This window comes from Ursus americanus, chromosome 14, assembly GCF_024610735.1.
Source record: "Ursus americanus isolate L20-20 chromosome 14, mUrsAme1.1.p, whole genome shotgun sequence".
Taxonomy (NCBI): domain Eukaryota; kingdom Metazoa; phylum Chordata; class Mammalia; order Carnivora; family Ursidae; genus Ursus; species Ursus americanus.
Genome location: NC_142140.1, coordinates 1,901,521 through 1,908,720, shown reverse-complemented (window position 1 = coordinate 1,908,720; position 7,200 = coordinate 1,901,521). Strand labels below are relative to the sequence as shown.

At 45.0% G+C, this 7,200-nt stretch overlaps 1 long non-coding RNA gene across 1 annotated transcript; it reads right to left on the bottom strand.

Annotated features, from left to right (window-relative positions):
- Window positions 1–674: 674 nt before the first annotated feature.
- On the bottom strand, window positions 675–6,949 carry LOC148108897 (uncharacterized). The gene is made up of 2 exons (XR_015726585.1): window positions 6,499–6,949; window positions 675–2,599 (listed from the first exon to the last, which is right to left on the bottom strand). It is a non-coding gene; the product is annotated as an uncharacterized LOC148108897 (long non-coding RNA).
- Window positions 6,950–7,200: the final 251 nt, after the last annotated feature.

Below are 7,200 nucleotides of genomic sequence, written 5' to 3'. Positions count from 1 at the left end.
AGTAATGGGTACATTTGAGGGACGGGTATATGGGGTTCACTATATAATCTCTCTACTTATGTCAGTGTTTGAAATTTTCCAAACGAAAAGTTTAAAAAGCAAAGTGAAAAGACGAATGGTAAATGTGTGGAAATACTTTCATCATACATCACAGACACAGGGTTAATCTGGTTAATGTGTGGAGTGGGTAGGAATCTAGAGCAAACTGAGGTAACAACCCAATAAAAAATTGCCAATTTGCAGAAAAGGACATCTAAGTGGCCCTAAAACATATGAAATATGCTTAACCTCACTCATAAGAGAAATGAGAATGAAACTGTATGAAGAAAGCATCTCTTAACTATGGGATGGGCCGAAATCCCGAAGATTACCAACATAGTCCGTTGGCAAGGCTCTGAGGGAAACGAGCCCTCTCGTACAATGTTGGGGGGAGTGCGAAATGGCATAGTCCCCAAGGAGAGCCTTTTGGCAATATCTCTCAGGACTACAAATGCCTTTACCCTTTGGCCAAGCAACCCCATGGCTGTGAGCATATCATATAGACACGCCCAACACACTTAGGAAATGAAGCTTAGTTTATAACAGTGGCAAAAAGCAACCCAGGTAGTCACGTATGAAGGAGTGATCAGAAACAGCACAGTGATTCTCTGAACGAGCAATGTACAGCCACGATAAAATGAAAAAACTCTTTATGTATTGATGTGGGAAGGTCCCCAGGAGCATATTAGGAAGTGAAGAAAAACCCAGCATGGTATTGTGGTGACAGGGGTTGAATGGTGTCCCCTCAAAATCCATACGTTAATGTCCTAACCCACAGTACCACAGAATGTCACCTTATTTGGTGATAGGGTCTTTACAGAGATAACCGAGTGCGGATGAGATCATTGGGATGAGCCTAACCCAGTACGACTGATGTCCTTATAAAAAGGGGAAATCTGGAGACGGACATGCAAGTAGGAAGAGCACCACATGAACAAGAAGACGGCCATCTACAAGCCAAGGAGAGAGGGCTGGAAGAGACCCTTCCCTCCCAGCCCACCTTGACTTCAGACTTCTAGACATGGAGACAGATTTCTGTTGCCGAAGCCACCTGCTCAGTTAGTGCAGGTCGCATGCCATGTTTTGTGTAAGACAGGAAGGAAATAAGTATATGTTTTTCATATTTGCTTGCATTTGCACAGAAAGGAAGGCTGAAGGGCAAGGGTGGAGGCGAAACTTCTCAATGTATCCCTTATTATTTTTCTTTGAATTTTGAATCATGCAAAGATAGTACAGATTTTAAAAGGTAAACATTAAATTTAGGATTTATTCTGTGTTGTTCTTGAGTGTTCTGAATCACTTCTGATTCCTTCAGGATCAGTTGTCCTTCAAGTTTCTGTCCATCTTTCTCTTATTTGCTGGTAATTTTCCTCAAATGTGTGGTGACCACTCAATGCCGTGTGTATTTCTTAAGGAAAGACAATCCTGGCCAGTGTTGGTCTCCCTGCTTGTGGGTCTCTTTCCCCCACTGCTGGATCTTCTGATGGCAGCTTGTGTGTGAACCAGAAGTGGAAGCCCAAGTGGGCCGAGGTCCCCTGCGTGGTGCAGGTCACGGAGCTGCCCACGGGCACGGCGGCAAGAAGGGCTGTGTTCTGCCGTATCCCAGTCCTTGGCTGAGCGACTTCCCTTTCCGTCCTGCATCCTCCCTGTGTCTGCCTGTGCTCTGCTCTGCTTCTCTCATCAAGGACCTCAGCTGGGATCCTGCCCTTTCTTTGGAGCCCCTTCACTGCTAGGAACTGTATGTACAGAGAGAGGAGGACTCAGATTTCCCCAGCGGTTCTGGATGTGGCTCAGATGCCCAAGAGTGGCTAACTCCTGCTCTCTGTACCTACTGATGCCCATCAGAGGGCTTCTTCAGGGCTCCCTCGGGAAGAACGACTTTACCCTCTGCCCTGATTTCTCCATCCATCAGTCTCCAACTGCTTTCTCCCTTCCTAATTCCTCTAACACTCTGGTCTGCAGGGGGCACCCTTTCTTGCTTTCCAATGTTATTATAGCTCATAAATTGAAAAATAATTTTTCTCCCACCATTGCAAGGTGATGTTGGGAAGCAGGGGCGGCAGTGTGTGTGCTCCTGAAATAGGTCCCAGGGACCTCGCTGTTACAGCGTTGTGATTTGTCAAGTCTAGGGTACACAAGTTCATTATATTCATTTCAGAAGACAGGGAAATGTAATACATTTAAGTAAGGTGTCAGAATCAATCAGTGTTTCAGAAAAAAAAAAACCATTGACCTACATATTTCAAGCAGAGAGGGATCATAGGAAGGAAATTGGTTTTCAACTAAGGAAGGGCTGGAGGTGCATAAAGGGGGGAAGGTGTTGGTGCCCAGAGACCAGGGCGTAAATGAATGTGCTGATGCCCCCGTCGGCGTCCACCGTGCTGTCACTATGGAGTCGGCCTGTTGCTTGTCTCTGCAGAGGCGGAGGCTCCCTTTGCTGCTGTAGATGGCTGGAACCTGCCTCTGGCATCTGGCTGGCATAAGTGCCTCCCCCTGGAAAAGCCCAGCCGAATCCCTGCTGTTCAGGGCATCTGGACAAGGTGTTTCTCACTTCCATCCCCTACAACATACAAGGGGGAGAAAGAAAGGATAAAGTTGAAGCACCACAAAGGACCAACCAAGTTGCAGTGGAATTGACAATAAGATATTTTCAAGTGGCTTGCATGGGAGGTTCAGAATAGCTCAGGAGCCAGACTGCCTGGTTCAATCTCTGCGTCTTCGCGGGGCAGGGCTCGCTGTGCCTCAGTTTCCCCACTGGAGCCGTGATCAGAGCAACACCTCATAGGGTTGTCATAAGCATAAATGAGTTAATGCGTGCGTGGTCCTCAGAACATTCATCCTTTCGGTTGTCTTGTGAACAATAGAGCACTCAGGGAAGTCGCCCTGTTTCAAAAACTCTTCTCTCATCTGGCGGAACTTGACTTTACGGAAGGATACTTTAATACCCTTTAGTAAGGTAGTTCATGTTTTCAAAATCCATAAATCGCTGGGAAGTTTCTCTCTGAACAGAGAGCCGTGTAATGTGAAATGTGTGTGACTGAATTGTATCATACATCGTGAGCTTTAACCATCTTTTTGTATTTATTTTTTGAAATTTCTTATTTAAATTAAATCTGATGAACATACAGTGTATTATTAGTTTCAGAGGTAGAATTTAGTGATTCATCAGTTGCATAGAACACCCAGTGCTCATTATATCAAGTACCCTTATGATTTCATTCGTATGTGGAATTTAAGAGCTTTAACCATTTTGAGTAATTATTTCTCCTTAAATATTTTTTTCTTATTTTTTCTTTTAAAATAATTGAAAATTTTAAAATATTTAAAACTAAGTTTTACTTATACCTGTCTCTCAAGAAATGAGAAAAATATGGATTAGGGTGGAGAAAAAAAGGAACAGACAACAGTGGTGTTATGACAGCTAACTGACGATGTGAACATTGAATTTGGAATTTGAAAACTTGGATCCGAGTCTCAGTCTTGCCTCTCACCAGCCGTGTAGCTCTGAGTCATGTATATATTGCCTCGTTTTATCTTCTTTCTCCAAAAAGTGAGAAGGCATTGGACCAGGTGCTTCCTATAGCGCTCTTAACCTTGTTAGGTTGTGGTCTTATGTTAAACTATTATGTGTTGAGGTTGAATCGACTCAACCAAGAGCTATGATCCCTTACACGTGTAATCAGATTGCCCACTGATGTTATAAAGACCATGTGAGGGTAGGGATCTTATAATTAGGACACTTCACTTTAAGGCAAGGGATAGGATGTATTTTCAAATTTGAAATAAAAAAAAGTAAAACTGAATGATTTTCAATATAAAATAATTTTTCATTTCCAAAAATACCTCCCATATTGTTTTTTTTTTTTTAATTTCAGAATCTCCTGGGCATTTCCGTAAAACGTTTGAAACACAAAAGGATTTACACACAGCTTTTCAGGAGGGCTTGGAGAGCTCTGCTACTTTGCGAATAGAAGTCGAACCTGTCAGCATGACATTAAAGATGAGATCATGACCTGGTGTTGGCTCTCCATCCCTTCTCCTCACCCACTCCTTCCCCGCCTCCAAAACTTCCCATTCTGGCCACTAAGGCAACTGCTAACCATTTCTTAATATCTTCTGCATCCCCACTGTCTAGCATGTAGCAGACGCTCAACAAATGTTTGTTAAATTGACATTTCAATTTTGCTTTGATCGTCATCCAAAAGATAAACAGACATTCCAAAGAAAGAGGTGAGTTCACAAACTAGAGGGCTTGGGGAGACTAGTGTTATTACCAAGGGCTGCCAGGTAACTTTAATGAGAAGATTATTTCAGTGAACAATGTATTTGTTATCCCACAGATGCCCCAGGGGAGACTGAGGAGGGAGGCAGCATGACACAGTGGGCAGAGGGAAACAGGTTGAACTGGGACAGCTGTGATTGCACAAGAATTTAATATCTGGTCAGTAACGGGTACAGCAGGGACACTTGAGTAGGATGCTTGAGTAGGAACCTGGAACCTGCTGGCCACACTTCTGTTGTTAGTTAACCTACAAATTTCCCCCCAGGATTTTCTTATGAAAATGTTTCAACATACAGAAAAGTTGAAAGACTTGTACAGTGAACTCCCGTGTATATATCACCTAGATTTTTAAATATTCACTATACACTTGCTTCATCACTAATCTATCCATCTATCCGTACCTGTAAACCCTGTCCAGCTTATAATAATGTATTTCAAAATGGGTTGCAGGCATCAGGACTTTACCCTAAAACACTTCGGGATGAATATCAGTAAGCAGGGTTCCATGTTTGTTTCCTCTTTTTCCTTGGAGGTAAAATTTACATCCAGTGAAATGCCCCAATTTCAAGCACGAGTTCTGACAAATGTGCATACCTATGTAACCCAGACCCTCATCAAGATACCATCACCCAGGGGGTCAAAACGTACAAACTTCCAGTTATAAAATAAATGAGTCATGGGAATGTAATGCACAGCATAGCGACTATAGTTAATAATACAGCATTGCATATTTGAAAGTTGCTAAGAGAGTAGTTCTTAACACTTCTCATCACAAGAAAACAAATTCTGTAACTATGCGTGATGATGGATGGTAACTCAACCCAATGTGATCATTTTGCAATACATACAAATATTGAATCATTAAGTTGTACGTCTGAACTAATATAGTGTTACATGTCAATTATACTTTGATTTTAAAAAAAGAGAGATACCATCACCCCAGGAATTCCTTCGTGCTGGTTCCAAGTCAAGCCTGCCCTCTCCCCAGCCTCCAGAGGCAAGCACGTTCTGACTTCACCGTAGATGAGTTTTGCCTGTCCTAGAACAAATGGAATCATTGCACGTGTACTGTTTTGTCTAAGGCTGTTCACTCCTCAAGGATGCCCCACGAGTTATGTACCCAGTCACCAGTTGACTACCTGTGGGTCGTTTCCAGTTTGGCGCTGTTATGAATGGTGCTGCTGTGAATATTCTTGCACTAATCTTTGTATGGACATACGTTTTCATTTCTTTTAGCAAACGCCCAGGTGTGATTTTGCCCGGGCATGGATGAGGTGCGTGTTTTGTTTTATGAGAATGTGTGAGACATTTTTCTAGAGTAGTCCTATCATCTTACACTCTGACCAACAAAGTGTGACCGTTCCAGGCACCCTATATACACCCTGACTACCATTAGGTACCATCAGTATTTTACATTTTAGCCGTTCTGGTGGCTAGGCCTGTAGGTTTTGAACTGTGAATATGTCTGGAAGGTTGTAGGGGAGGGGACAGGACAGCTAGAATGGACCATGAGCCCTTGGAGGGCTCAGGGAAATAGCGATTTACTAACTAATGCAGAAGTGGGATCTGTCCCAGTTACAGATCCGCTCCATCTGGAGTTGAGGAACCACCGATTTTACCCTTGCTCTGCCACCAACTTGGGGTGTGACCTTGAGGCTTCCCTGCCATTGGATCCCAGTTGTCCCCTCTGACATGAGAGGAGATTGAAACAAACGATTTCCAAGGTTCCCATCTGTTTTAAAATTTAACATATACACACTGATAGAGCACATTGGTCTCCCAAGTGTGGTTTTTATCTGCACTTCTCATGTTAGAGCAAAGTGGACTTTTCAGCACCTGTTTATTGGTGACGTTTTAGAGTACTTCAGAGGCAGACTGGCCAGTTTTATTTACTCCAACCGGGGGGCGTCTCCCCCAACGCAATGGCGGGTGCGCGGGGCTGCAGCTGCCCAGGGTGCGGGGAGAATTATTTTAACATTTCGGATTCTGGGGAATCGGGAAACCGCAGTTTTGTTCATGCTGCCTTTTTGGGAGTGGGCTGGAATACTTTCGCCTTTTCTTTCCATCTCACTAAGAACAAACCCTCCACATATTTTAAGGCCCCCCGTCCATTGAAACGGACGGAACCTCTCCCTCCCCCATGAGGCACTCCCCTCGACCTGACTCAGGACACTGACCCTCCGCTCCACCTGCGCGCTCCCCCTCTGGACGCGTTTTCTGTCCCATTGGCTGTGAGCTCCTGTGAGGGCAGGCGTCCTACTCTTCGTGTCCTCGGCTCTGCCACGGCGCCTCGCGGGACGCGGGGGCTGCCAGCTGCCCCCAAGGACTGAGATCTGTGCGGCGGGCCCCGACTGTCACGGGTCTGTGTGTCTGGGAATGGGCCTGTTCGCGAAGAGCTGGTGGGAGCGCGTTTCAGGCTCGTGCCTGCTCTCCTGAGCTGTAAAAATAGCCGCAAACAAAGCCTATCACCCACCTGCAGAGGAAGCCACCTCAGGAACACCCAGAAGGCCACCTGCTGAGAATATCACACCAAATGGGGGTGTTGAAAGAGTGGGTGTTGTTAAGAATATGAGAATCAGAAATCTGATCGCTATGGAAAACAGCAGCTCATCGGCATGCGTCCAGTGTGGACCGGGGCCAGGGGTGGCTTTCTCAATATCCCTGAGTGTTCCGGTCACTGGGCAGGAGCGGCCCCACCTGATTGTAAATGACACAATTTCGCGCCCCTGAAGCCTCGGGTTCCTTCTCCTGAGGACCCAGACTCGCCAAGATCCCCTCTGATTTCTCCTGTTTTTCAAGCAAGCTTCTGCACTGGGAGGAAAACCTGGCAGCCCGCCCACATGAATACTGCAGTATACTTGGCAATTACATTTAGTTTA